This window comes from Symphalangus syndactylus, chromosome 9 (genome assembly GCF_028878055.3).
Source record: "Symphalangus syndactylus isolate Jambi chromosome 9, NHGRI_mSymSyn1-v2.1_pri, whole genome shotgun sequence".
Lineage (NCBI taxonomy): Eukaryota > Metazoa > Chordata > Mammalia > Primates > Hylobatidae > Symphalangus > Symphalangus syndactylus.
The window spans coordinates 104,200,997-104,216,231 of record NC_072431.2 but is presented as its reverse complement, the minus strand read 5'-3'; positions in this window follow the sequence as shown (position 1 = coordinate 104,216,231).

Here is a 15,235-nt window from a genome sequence, read left to right as displayed (position 1 = left end):
GTATTAGCCACCGTGCCCAGCCTCTTTTCACTTTCTTCATGGTATCCTCCAAAGCACAAAAGTTTAACTTTTGTTACAATTTATTTTATTTTGTTGCTTGAGCTTTTGGGGTCATATCTAAAAAACTATTGCCTAATCCAAGATCATAAAGATTAATTCCTAAGTTTTCTTCTGAGTTTTATAGTTGTTGTTGTTTTTGCACTTAGGTCTATGATCCATTTTGAATTAATTTTTGCATATGGTGTGAAGCAGGGAACCCAATTTCATTCTTTTGCATATGGATATCCAGTTGTCCCCACACCATTGGTTGAAAAAATTATTCTTTCTTCCATTGAATTATCTTGGCACCCTTGCTAAAAATCCATTAACCATAAATGTAAGAATTTATTTTGTACTCATGTCTAGTCCATTGATCTATATGTCTTTCCTTATGCAGTACTACACTGTCTTGATTGCTGTAGCTTTTTTAAAAATAGATGCAGGGACTCACTATGTTGCCCAACTCCTGGGCTCAATTGATCCTCCTGCTTTGGACTCCCAAAGTGCTGGAATTATAGATGTGGGCCACAGTGCCCATCCTGATTGCTGTGGCTTTGTAGCAAATTTTGAAATTGGGATGTGTGAGTCCTCCAAATTTGTTCTTTTATTCAAGATTGTTTTGGCTATTCTGAGACCTTCACATTCCCATATGAATTTTAAGATCAGCTTATTGATTTATGCAAAAAATCAGCTGAGATTTTGATAGAGATTGTATTTAATCTGTGGTATTGCCTCAACTTTTATTTTACCCTTTAAACTTTTATTACTTATTTTTATTTTTTATTTTTGAGAAACAGGCTCTCACTCTGTCACTCAGGCTGGAGTGCAGTGATACAATCACTGCTCACTGTATCCTTGACCTCCAGGGCTCAAGCAATCATCCCATCTCAGCCTCCCAAGTAGCTGGGACTACAGGCGCCTGCCATCATGCCCAGCTAATTTTTAAATTTTTTGTAGAAACAAGGTCTCACTATATCAACCTAGGCTGGTCTCGAACTCCTGGTCTCAAGCAATCTTCCTACTTTGGCATCCCGAGGTGCTGGAATTACAGATGTGAGCCACTATACCTGGCCTTTATTATTTTTTATACAAACACACATATATAAAATTGTAAGTAAAAAGAATCATATCATTCTTGCAGTATTTATTTGGAAAACTTTTCCCCAGCTCTATCTGTTACAGATATTTAGATAGGCATGAATGGGGCAGGAGAGGACTCTCCCCCAACCCACTAGAAACATCAGGTAATGGTTCAAAAATTATCACACTGCCTCTCTAAAAATGATAATTTAGCAGCCCACCCAGGGTGTCAGGGAGAGACAATCTCCTGATGATCCACAGCTATTAACATTAAAAGTGTTAAATGGGCCGGGCGTGGTGGCTCACACCTGTAATCCCAGCACTTTGGGAGGCCGAGGCTGGCAGATTACCTGAGGTTGGGAATTAGAGACCAGCCTGATCAATGTGGTGAAACCCCAGATCTACTAAAAGTACAAAAAAATTAGCTGGGCGTGCAGCTAATTTTTGTATTTTTACTAGAGATGGGGTTTCACCATGTTGGCCAGGCTGGTCTTGAATTCCTGACCTCAAGTGATCTGCCTGCCTCAGCCTCCCAAAGTGCTGGGATGACAGGCGTGAGCCACCACGCTGGCCTGCATGTAATTTGCAATTACAAATGTAGTGACCCAGGAATGTTGTACTAACACTCACATTCTAGTAGATGCATGGCCAAAAAACAATTTGATTTCCCAAAATGGTCAACAACACTTGGAAGGTTCCCAACAAAACAATACATTTTTCCTACATTTACACAGCAGTTTGGTTCCTGGAAAATTCAGTGAATGTTAAAACCATGCAAAAATACTTCTCTTTGTGTGTATGTGGAATGGGGGCGTGTATGTGGAATGGGGGCGTGTATGTAAAACAGAATCAGCTCAGATCATTATAAACAGATTTTTATCTTACAGGAATCTCTGGTGATACAGTGGAAAATCCTAAAAGACACAAAGCAATTATTTGCTATGAAGAGAGTGTGGCATCCCTGCCGTCCCCAATTACATGCTTATAGCGTCTCAGAAAAAAAAAAAAAAAAAAAATTAGCTGGGCGTGGTGGCAGGTGCCTGTAATCCCAGCTACTCAGGAGGGTGAGGCAGGAGAATTGCCTGAACCTGGAGGCGGATGTTGCAGTAAGCCGAGATCGCGCCATTGCACTCCAGCCTGGGCAACAAGAGCGAAACCATCTCAAAAAAAAAAAAAAAAAAAAAGTGTTAATTGAATGCAGATGCCAGGGAGAAGAAAGAAACTTCTTGGGCATGTGCACTAAGAGACAAAATGGCAAAATATGACCTTCCGGGTACACTCCACCGGAAAAAGGGAAGAAAGCCTCACATGGTCATACATACAACTTCCTAAACACACCGCATGTGCTCACTTCCCAAGGTTGAGAAAAGCTCTGCACACGTGGAAAGCCCACCCTAAGGGAAGAATTATGGGAAAGAGGTGAGCCTATAAAGTCCTAGGATCACAGTTAAATGGAGCACTTGGCTCTTTTACCTTCATGTGCCCTCCTGGGGTCTCTTCCAAGCACACCTTCCTTTCTTTCTTCTTCTAAAGCCTTTTTAAATAAACTTCCACTCCTGCTCTGAAACTTGCCTTGTCCCTTCTGTTTTATGTCCCTCAGTCAAATTCTTTCTTCTGGGGAGGCAAGAACTGAAGTTGCTGGGGACCCCTACAGATAGGCTGCCAGTAACTCGGAGTAACTTGGATCTCGTCCACCAGTAACACGTCCACAACATGAACACTTCACACACTCCCATCTTTACTTCCAGATAAGCCATATTAATTACCTAGTTAATATGCCCTTTCATATTCTTCTCTGTATACATATGATCATAAAAATATATATCGTGTATATAGAAATACATATGTAGAATTATATGTACATATACAAACACATATAAACATATATACATATATATATATATATATACACATGCAGTTTTTAAAATGTGTGTGTCTGTGTATGCTATCCAAAATTGGATCATATCATACACAGTTTTAGTACCTTACCTTTTTTTTTTTTTTTGAGACGAAGTCTTGCTCTGTAGCCCAGGCTGGAGTGCAGTGGCGCCATGTAGGCTCACTGCAACCTCAGCCTCCCAGGTTCAAGTGATTCTCCTCCCTCAGCCTCCCGAGTAGCTGGGATTACAGGTGCCCACCACCACGCCTGGCTAATTTTTTTGCATTTTTAGTAAAGGCAAGTTTTCGCCATGTTGGCCAGGCTGGTCTTGAAGTCCCGACCTCAGATGATCCACCCACCTCGGCCTCACAAAGTGCTAGGATTACAGGCGTGAGCCAGCTCACCTGGCTGTACCTTAATTTTCATTTTACAATCATGAAAATTCCTCAAGTCAACTGATAGAGTGCTAATTAATTAGTCTGAATGGCTGTAAAATATTTCATGGTGTGGATAAAATGCAACCCATGCAGGCATTCTGTATTGTTAGGAGTTCAAATTTTTTTTTTTTTTTTTGGTTCTTGGCTCCTATAAACAATCACCATCCTTTAGTAAAATTTCCTTATAAAGTTCTTTTTATATAGATTCTAAGAAGTGGACTTTTGGGCTTGAAGGATGTATTTACTTTTAATTGTAGTAAATATTGCTAAATTGCTTTTTCAAAAGATGCTATAACACTCCACATTTTCAAGAACAATGTGGAAACACCCTTTCCCCTACATCCCTGCCAGCAACAGCTATTGCAAATCTTTTGTATATGCATGTATATATTCCCAGAATATATATGTAGATATATTCTGTCTGATGAACACTAAGTGATTTCTCATTGTTATTGTAATTAAAAAAATACTGCAGATTTTGAAACTTTAATATGCTCTTAGCCATTTAGATGTGTTCTTCTTGATTTACCTGTTCATATCTTTTCCCTTTCTCCATTGGACTATCTTTTTTTGTCAGTTTGCAGGAGTTTGTTGTATGTTACAGAAATTAATCTTTTGTCTATCATCTGAATTACATTTTTACAGATCCATTGTTTGTTCACAGATCTGTTGTTTATCAACTTTGTTTATGCTAACTTTTGCCATATGAAAGCTTTTAAAAATATGCCAAATATATACATTTTCTTGTATAGCCTATGAATTATAATTTTTAGAGTATAAAATGAGTTAAACTTTTTAAAAAGTCAATGGCTGAGTTGCTATTATCACATAATATCAATTGCTGTGCTCACTGCTGCTATTTTGTGTCCTATACTTTCTCAATAGACCTTTTTCTTCTTTCTGCAGCACATCTTTTTATAATTCTTAAAATAAAGATCTGTGTGTAGGAAATTCCCTGTCTTCATGCATCTCAAAATTTTGACCTCACTCTTGAATGACAGCTGGATACAAAGTTCTAGGTTGTGTTATTTTTCCCTAAGCACTTCTGGTATCTGTTGCTGTTGCTAAGAAGTGTGTAACCAGTGCACATCATTCCTGTAATCTGCTTTTTCGCTCTTCATAGATTTTCTATCCCTGATGTTCTGAAATATCACTTCAATGAGTGCAGGTGTGGGTGTATTTTATTTTTCTTTCTTGGATTTTAGAGTGCACTTTCTATGTGAAAAACCATGCTTTTCAGTAATTATTGGAGTAAGTCACTGCAAGCAGCCTCTTTTGTTTTGTTTTAAATACTGATAGATCAAGCTCATTTATGGGTCTTCATCTGGCGCTATTTTTTTTTTTTTTTTTTTTTTTTTGTGATGGGGTCTCACTCTGTCGCCCAGGCTGGAGTGCAGTGGCGCGATCTTGGCTCACTGCAAGCTCCACCTCCCGGGTTCACGCCATTCTCCTGCCTCAGCCTCCCAAGTAGCTGGGACTACAGGGGCTGGCCACCAGGCCCAGCTAATTTTTTGTATTTTTAGTAGAGATGGGGTTTCATCGTGTTAGCCAGGATGGTCTGGACCTCCTGACCTCGTGATCTGCCTGCCTCAGCCTCCCAAAGTACTGGGATTACAGGTGTGAGCCACTGCGCCCGGCCCATCTGGGGCTATTTTTAAACCTTGGTGCATCTGTAGTGCATTCGTATAAATTAATTACCTAAGAATTTGAGATAAATGACATTTGCTAAGGGTACAGGTTATGGCCACTGAGAAGAAATAGTATGGGCCCCTACTTAAAATGTGGTTGCAGCTGGGCGAGGTGGCTCACGCCTATAATCCCAGCACGTTGGGAGGCCAAGGTGGGCAGATCACTTGCGGCCAGGGGTTCGAGACCAACCTGGCCAACATGGCGAAACCCTGTCTCTACTGAAGAATACAAAAATTAGCCGGACGTGGTGACAGGCACCTGTAATCCCAGCTACTTGGGAGGCTGAGGCAGGAGAATCGCTTGAACCCAGGAGGTGGAGGTTGCAGTGAGCTGAGATCCTGCCACTGCACTCCAGCCTGGGCAAGAGAGTGAGATTCTGTTTCAAAAAAAAAAAAAAGGAAAAAAAATGTGATTGGGATGTTGAGGCTGAAAATGCCACACACGCCCTATAAGGGCATGAAAAGGTTTATTATTTATATAATGAGACTTTCTGTAGAGAGTAGGGTGGCTCCCAAGCAGGTCCAAAAATAGCTTGAGAGAGGAGCAAAAAGAGACTGGCCTGGGAGTATAAGGATATTTGGAGGTAGGGCCAGGTGAGGGTTCCATGTGTGTTTGGACTTCCTGATGGTGCCAAAGGGTGGAGAACTAGTTTTTATCAGCTTGCCCAGGTGTGAGACAGAGGGGAAGAGGAAGGTGTGAGACTTAAAAGCTATCAGCAGCCAAACATGAAAAAAAGACTATACGTGACCTGTTATTATAGTATGTGACCCAAAGATGACAATTTTTTTGATCCCAGCTAGTTGCAGCTGATACTGATGTTTCAACATGACATATTTTTATACAGACAAAATATCAAACTATTACATTTGAATTTCCTTTTTTTAAAAAGGACTGAGTCATATACACAAAAGACATTCTCACTATATCCTAACCAATTCCCAAGTCTTGTTCCATCCTACATTATTTTCGTTTTGATCAGTTTCTTTTTTTTTTTTTTTTTTGAGATGGAGTTTTGCTCTGTCGCCCAGGCTGGAGAGCAGTGGCGCGATCTCGGCTCACTGCAAACTCTGCCTCCCGGGTTCACGCCATTCTCCTGCCTCAGCCTCCCGAGTAGCTGGGATTACAGGCACCCGCCACCGCACTCGGCTAATTTTTTGTATTTTTAGTAGAGACGGGGTTTCACCGTGTTAGCCTGGATGGTCTTGATCTCCTGACCTCGTGATCCACCCGTCTCGGCCTCCCAAAGTGCTGGGATTACAGGAATGACCCACCACACCCAGCCGGATTTCTTTTTTCTTTTTCTTTTCTTTCTTTTTTTTTTTTTGAGACGAGGTTTTGCTCTTGTAACCCAGGCTGGAGTGCAGTGGTGAGATCCCGGCTCATTGCAACCTCTGCCTCCCAGGTTCAAGGGATTCTCCTGTCTCATCCTCCCGAGTAGCTGTAACTACAGGCGCGTGCCACCCACCCGGCTAATTTTTTTGTATTTTTAGTAGAGATGGGGTTTCATCATGTTGGCCAGGCCAGTCTCAAACTACTGACTTCAGGTGATCCGCCCACCTCGGCCTCCCAAAGTGCTGGGATTATAGGCACGAGCCACCGAGCCCAGCCTAAACATGAAATATCGAAAGTAAATTATTTAGGGCCTGGCACAGTGGCTCACGCCTTTAACTACTCATACACTGTCGAGTGTTCAAACTGTGTTCACATAAGGCAAACGCCAAGCTGTAACCAATTCAGCTGTTTCTTTTTCTTTTTCTTTTTTTTGAGGCGAGGTCTCGCTCTGTCGCCCAGGCTGGAGTGCAATGGCGTGATCTCGGCTCATTGCAAGCTCCGCCTCCCAGGTTCACGCCATTCTCCTGCTTCAGCCTCCTGAGCCGCTGGGACTACAGGCGCCCGCCACCACGCCCGGCTAATTTTTTTTGTATGTTTCATGCAGACGGGGTTTCACTGTGTTAGCCAGGATGGTCTCGATCTCCTGACCTCGTGATCCACCCACCTTGGCCTCCCAAAGTGCTGGGATTACAGGTGTGAGCCACAGCGCCCGGCCAATTCAGCTGTTTCTGTACAATTGCTTGAACCTGGGAGGTGGAGGTTGCAGTGAGCTGAGATTGCACCACTGCACTCCAGCCTGGGTGAGAAGAGCAAAACTCTTGAGTCACTGCTCCAGCTACTCCTACCCTGTCTCAAAAAAATTTTTTGTGTCTCAGAAAAAGAAAAAAAAGAAGTACAGAGTCCTTCTCAGGCCATGTTTAGTTTGCTTTAACAATATAAAAATCAGTATCACATTTCACTGATGTTGTGTCTAAACTCACATATATAGAAATTTAATGGTAATTTGAATTGCTTAATATTGCAAAAATACTGTAAACTGCCAGAAGCAATTGCTGCAACTACTTTACGAATTCTTCCTGCCTCCAAAACATGATTTGAAACATGAAGGGAAGAAAATGGACACCTGGTACTGAAAAATACTTTATTATGCAAGAATATACTCCATTCCTGCTATTCGAAAGGAAGGACCTCAGAGGTAACTTGTCTTGTTTAGTAACCAGTTGCTGCTGCTCAAATCCTCCCTGCACTTGGAAGTAGTGAGTCTCTGATTTTGTCAGTGACATAACCCACAATTTAACCCACGAACCTCACCTCTCCAAAACTTAGGTGCTTTTGTACGTAGAAATGTTACAAAATAAATCTTAACACATTGAAAGCTAGTGTTTATCCATGTGGTCAAATTGACTTATTTTGTATAGACCTCAGAATAAAACTTGATCTCAGTCTCAAGGAATGTCCTCTAAGGCCACAGACTACGTGCGGGTTGTGCCACGAGCAACCCTAGGGGTCACTATTCACAGGGTAGTACCTTTGACATTTTTAAATGATAATTTTCCAGCAGATGGCAGTAAATTGTCTGGAAGAAAGGTAACCTTTAAAAAATTCTCCCAAAGGTATTACATAGGCTAGCCGCTATGTTGGATCATTCCTCTCCCCAGAGGTAATCTCTTATAAAAGTTTGAATTTGTCCTTCTAGACCATATGTTCACATACATAAATATATGTACATAGAAAAATAGAAGTTTTATTATTTTAAAACTTTTTGAGAGGCTTTGGCAGGAAGATCACGAGGCCAGGAGTTTGAGACCAGCCAGGGCAACGTAGTGAGATGCCACCGTCTCTACCAAAAAAAAAGAAAAAATTAAAAACAAAATAAAATAATAAGTAAATAAATAAATGAAAAAACTTTTAAAATATAAAGAGTGAGGCAGAATAGGGTCTGGAGGCAGGGAACCTAAGGCCGATTCATACTGACTTCCTAGAACTAAATCAAAAGGAAAACCCCAACTTTCAACACCTAAGTATCAAAAGGACCAAAAACAACTCCCTTTGCAAACTGCCCCTGCCCCCCACTTTCTGCTTGGCAGATGGAAAATTGAAAGTACCTCTGATTGGTTGCTTTGAGCAACCAATCAGATGTTTGCATAGGAGTGTAACTTTGTAATTTCACTTTAGCCTCTTATTGGTTACTTTCTGCAACCAATCAGACTGATCGTGGGCCACTACATTATTTGCATGAGGTATCCACCAAATGGCCAATGGAAAACCTCTAGAGGATATTTGGACCCCAGAAGATCCTGCAATCAGGGCCCTTGAGTCACTGCTCCAGGTACTCCTACCCTGTGGAGTGTACTTTCATTTCCAATAAATCTCTGCTTTCCTTGCTTAATTCTTTCCTTGCTTTGCTGTGCATTTTATCTAATTCTGTGTTCAAAACGCCAAGAATCTGACAAGTAGCAGTCAAGACCCTGCACCTTTAACAAGTAGCGCACTATATTTTCTATCTTGCCTTTCTCAGTATGCCTTAAAGATCTTTCAATGTAACCATATGTAACCCTGGAACTAGACCAATCTGGTTCAACATTGTCAGCAACAAAATGTAACAAAATGATGAGTTGTTTCTCAGCTTCTAAGGACCCCCAGGTTGCAAGTCACCTAACCTGAGTATAGCCAGAAGAATCAAGCAGGCCCAGGTCCTGACCTCAGAGCCAGCTGGAATGAAAAAGCCAACCACAGGCAGAATCTAAGTGCTTGGACCAAGCAACAAAGACCACATTAAAAAGCAAGGGTTGCCCTGTTTTGTTGGAGTATGGACTTTTCTAAAAGCTGAGGACCCAACATGACCTCATTGCATGATCTCATCAGATCACTGCTTCTTTGCATGAACCTAATCAGGTCACACCTTATCACATCTTCCTATATACTCCATTGTTCCCCTTTGCCCATAAAACCTGCCCCAGACCCGTGCTTGAGAGACAGATTTGAGAATTGCCTCCTGTCTCCTTGCCAGTCAAGTTGCAATGACACTTTTTTTCTCTCCTTTTTTTTTTTTTTTTTTTTTTGAGATGGAGTCTCACTCTGTCATCCAGGCTGGAGTGCAGTGGCGCGATCTCGGCTCACTGCAAGCTCCACCTCCCGGGTTCACGCCATTCTCCTGCCTCAGCCTCCTGAGTAGCTGGGACTACAGGCACCCGCCACCATGCCCGGCTAATTTTCTTTTGTATTTTTTAGTAGAGGCGGGGTTTCACTGTGTTAGCCAGGATGGTCTCGATCTCCTGACCTCGTGATCTGCCTGCCTCGGCCTCCCAAAGTGCTGGGATTACAGGCATGAGCCACTGCGCCCGGCAGCTTTTTCTTTTTTCAAAAGTCAATGCCATATCAGCTTCTATGTGTGTTGAGCAGCTAGCCCTTGCTAATTTTAAAATCTGATGTATAAAATTCCACACTATGAATATACTATGGATTATTTAAACATTTCTGTATTGGTGAACATTTAACTTGCTTCCAGCTTTTTGCTGTTACCAGCCATGCTGCAGTGTCCACCCTTGTACATATCTTCTCAGGCACATGCGTGAGGGCTTCTGTAGGAGAGATACTGAGAGGTAATATTGCAGGGCCATAAGGCACATATGAGTTTAGTTTTGATAGTGAGGTAGGAGGTGGGACTCATCTCTGGAGGAAGGGCTTGGACACCAGACCAAATTGAGGACTAGCTTAAACAGGGCCAGGGTGGAAGCAGCTTTCCACAAGACATGCCCACCAGTGTGCCCTGTCAGTTTGCCATTGCCATGGCAACACTCAGAAGTTACCATCCCTTTCCATAGCAATGACTCAATGACCTGGAAGTTACCATGCTTTTCCTAGAAATTTCTGCATCAACTCCCCCTTAATTTGCATGTAATTAAAAGTGGGTATAACTATGACTGCTGAACTACCTCTGAGCTGCTATTCTGTGCACACTGCCTATGGGGTAGCCCTGCTCCACAGTTGCTGTTGTACACTGCTGCTTCAATAAAAGTTGCTGTTTAACACTACCAGCTCACCCTTGAATTCTTTCCTGGGTGAAGCCAAGAACCCTCCCAGCCTAAGCCCCAATTTTGGGGCTTGCCTGTCCTTTCAATAGGACATTGCTAAATTGCTCTCTAAAATTGCTTTTCCAGGCTGGGTGCAGTGGCTCACATCTGAAATCCCAGCACTTTGGGAGGCTGAGGCAGGCAGATCCTGAGGTCAGGTGTTCAAGACCAGCCTGGCCTACATGGCGAATCCCTGTCTTTACTAAAAATACAAAAATTAGCTGGGCATGGTGGCCCATGCCTGTAATCCCAGCTACTTGGGTGGCTGAGGCAGGAGAATCGCTTGAACCTGGAAGGTGGAGGTTGCAGTGAGCCAAGATCATGCCACTGCACTCCAGCCTGGGTGACAGAGTGAGACTTTGTCTCAAAAATAAAATAATAATAAATAAATTCTTAAAATTGCTTTTCCAATTTATACTCTCCCGAGCAAAGCATGAAACTATCTGTTGTCAATATGTGATATTCTCAATGCAAAACTTTTTTGACTTGGCTGGGTGCGGTGGCTCATGCCTATAATGCCAGTGCTTTGGGAGGCTGAAGTGGGAGGATTGCTTGGAGCCAGGGGTTCAAGACCGGCCTGGGCAACATAGTGAGACCCTATCTCTATAAAAAAATCAAATAAAAGTTAAAAAAATTTTTTGGGCTGGAGTCAGTGGCTCACACTGTAGTCTTGGCATTTTGGAAGGCTGAAGTGAGTAGATTGCTTGAACCCAGGAGTTTGAGATCAGCCTATGCAACATTGTAAAACCCTGTCTCTATGAAAAATCCAAAAAATTAGCCAAGTGTAGTGGTGTGCACCTGTAGTTCCAGCTACCCAGGAGACACATGGGAGAGTCACCTGAACCTGCGAGGTTGAGGTTGCAATGAGCCATCATCACACCACCGCACTACAGCCTGGGCAACAGAGACAGAGTGAGACCCTGTCTCAAATTTTTTTTTTTTTTTTTTAACTAAACTGTTGAGAAATGGATTCTCCTTTTACGTTTATTAGTTATTGGTACTTCCTCTTTTGTGAGCTGTCTGTTTATATTGATGGGTTAAGAATATGACACCCCTGGCTGGGCGTGGTGGCTCATGCAAATCCAGGCACTTTGGGAGGCTGAGGCTGGAGGATCATTTGAACTCAGGAGTTCAAGACCAGCCTGGGCAACATGGCAAGACCCTATCTCTACAAAAAAAAAAAAAAAAAAAAAGGCCGGGCGTGGTGACACACACCTTTAATCCCAGCACTTTGGGAGGCCAAGGCAGGACGATCACCTGAGGTCAGGAGTTCAAGACCAGCCTGGCCAACATGGTGAAACCCCATCTCTACTAAAAATACAAAAATTAGCCAGGTGTGGTGGCAGGCGCCTGTAATCCCAGCTACTCAGGAGGCTGAGCCAGGAGAATCACTTGAACCTGGGAGGAGGAGGTTGCAGTGAACTGAGATTGCCCCATTGCACTCCAGCCTGGGCAACAGATCAAGACTCTGTCTCAAAACAAAACAAACAAACAAAAATTATCCAGGCATGGTGGTTTGTGACTGTAGTCCCAGCAACTTGGGAGGCTAAGGTGGGAGGATCACTTGAGCCTGGGAGGTCAAGGTTGCAGTGAGCCATAATTGTGCCACTGCACTCTAGTCTGAGTGACAGAGAAAGACCCTGTCTCAAAGAAAAAAAGAAAAAAAAAGAATATGACCTTCAATCTGTTTCTTAAAAGCAGGAGATGAAATTCTCATGTGAAAGATGCAGCATCTTTTTGGGAGGCTGAGGTGAGAGGATCGTTTGAGTCCAGCCTGGGGAACATAGCAAGATCTTGTCTCTAAACAAACAAACAAACAAAACCCCCCCCAAAACCCCCACAGCATTCTTTTTTTTTTTTTTTTTTTGAGACAGAGTCTCCCTCTGTCACCCAGGCTAGAGTGCAGTGGCAAGATCTCAGCTCACTGCAAGCTCCGCCTCCCAGGTTCACGCCATTCTCCTGCCTCAGCCTCCTGAGTAGCTGGGACTACAGGTGTGCGCCACCAAGCCTGGCTAATTTTTCCTTGTATTTTTTAGTAGAGACGAGGTTTCACCACGTTAGCCAGGATGGTCTTGATCTCCTGACCTCATGATCCTCCCGCCTCGGCTGGGACCTCCCAAAGTTCTGGGACCACAGGCATGAGCCACTGCGCCCGGCCACCCCCACAGCTTTCTTATCAAGGATGGAAAGTTGAGACTGAGAAACTTCTGTACAGACCTTGTTAAAATAACTGTAACTGCTTCTGGGTCTTCATTTCCTTATGGGGGCTCCCATGCCATGTAAAACTTGTATTAAATAAACTTGCATGCTTTTGTCCTGTTAATCTGTCTTATGTGAATTTAATTCTCCAGCCCAGCCTAAAAGAGGACAGAGGTGGAGTTTTGCTGCCCCTACAATACCTTCAGTGCTTGTCTCTTTGTGTATGTAGATATATCTATTTATGTATATAAATAAAATATTTATATTTATTTATGCACTATATTTTCTGTATAAATGTACAGAAAATATATAAATATATCTTATAAATACATACAAAAATCTATTTATATATCTTATAAATATATACAAAAATCTATTTATATATCTTATAAATATATACAAAAATCTATATATTTATATATAGTGTATATAGAGAAATATATATAGTATTTATATAAATATATATATAGTGTGTGTGTGTGTATATATATATATATATATTTTTTTTTTTTTACTTACTCTGTCACCCAGGCTGGAGTGCAGTGGCATGATCACAGCTCACTGCAGCCTCCACCTCCTGGGTTCAAGCAATCCTCTCAACTCAGCCTCCTGAGAAGCTAGGACCACAGGTGTGCACCACTGTGCTTGGCTATTTTTTTTTTAAATTTATTTTTTGCAGAGATAAGGTCTCACTATGTTGCCCAAGCTAGTCTTGAATTCCTGGGTTCAGGCCTCTGGCCTTGGCCTTCCAAAATGCTGGGATTACAGGCATGAGTCACTGCGCCTGGCCTGTTTATACATTGTTGAATGCACTCTACATAACATTTGAATGGTTCAAAAGGATATAGATTAAAAAGCAATCCTCCTCTCATGTTTGCCCCTACCTCCTTTTTTCTCCTCACCAAAGTTTATCCTTTCAGAGGAATTTCATACATATACATAGGTTGGTTGTTAAAAAAAACTTAGTCCTGTGTATGTCCATTCACAGAAAATTGTATAAATGAGTATCGGCATACTTTCTTCTGCAAAAGTTGTCATAAAGACATTTGGATATTATGCGACCATTTATTTAGGAAAGATGAGATGTGCACTAAAAATAACAACATCAAAATCATGTTTATGAAGCTGTTTCCTACTCTGTTGCAGTCCTGGACTTAGTAATTTATATCTATTATTTCCTAATGACAACCCTGTTGGATAGGTACTATTTCACAGATAAGAAAACTGAGGCTTAGAGACATGAAGTGACTTGCCTAAAGAATTTGGGGATTAGACGGAAGCTTTTCAGCGCTGGAGCCTGAGCCTTAACCACTGTACTCTACTACCTCCACATGGTTATAGACTACAATGCACCCAATATCCAGAACTAGTACCACGTGTACAGGTACTAAAGGCTATATGCAGAGCACTAAAGAAAACCAAACCCACCCAAGACAAAAAAACCCAGCTCCTCCATGCAAGAAGATGGCTTCTCTACTGGTCTCTTGTTCTTTGGTTGAGTGTTGGTGCCATTTATACCATACTGCAATTTATATCAAAGGCTTAGAAATTAGATGATTGGGAATGGGTTTATGTTTGATATGCTCAGTAATGGCTAAGGTTTGTTTTATTTTTGTCAGTTTTAATCAACCAATTTGTTTTTAGTTTATAATAATAAAATAAAATTCACCATTGAAACCAATGCTTTTAAAATACAGCTTTTTTTTTTCTTTTTCTTTTTCTTTTTTTTTTTTTTGAGACAGAGTCTCACTATGTCATCCAGGCTGGAATGCAGTGGCCGATCTCAGCTCACTGCAACCTCTGCCTCCCAGGTTCAAGTGAGTCTCTTCCCTCAGCTGCCCCAGTAGCTGGGACTACAAGTGTGCGCCACCACGCCTGGCTAATTTTTGTATTTTTTAGTAAAGATGGGGTTTCACCACGTTGGCCAGGCTGGTCTTGAACTGCTGACCTCAAGTGATCTGCCCGCCTCGGCCTCCCAAAGTGCTGGGATTACGGACATGCGCCACCATGTCAGGCCTTAAAATGTAGCTTTTGATAATGCAAGGGCTTTTTTGTTTTTGTTTTCTCTTTCCCAGGAATGAAGTTACTTTGGTAGAGCAGAATGAGCAGGACATCACTGCAGAGCATCCCTTGGTGGTCCTGGGGAATATTGGGCAAGGTGCCTACCTCTGCTTGGGTGTGTGCTCCTGTCAGTTGTGTAAAGCCAAATGAACATGCAGCAAGTCGTGTGGTGATAATTCCCAGTATAGACACTTTAGCATTTACAGTGAGGATTGGTCTTCTTACCTGCAAATTTTGTCAGTGATAAAATGTGAGGATGTGAGATGCCCTTAGTGCTTCAACTTTGAAACAAAAATTTCAGCTACTCCTTTTTCAAATGTCTGAATTGTTACCATTTGCAAATATTTCTCTGAGTAGATTGGAATCTTGTTAATATTGAGCAATCAAATAGAGGGGAAAAATGGGATGTTGACACTGATAGGAGATTCCAACGATCTTTCCCAAAT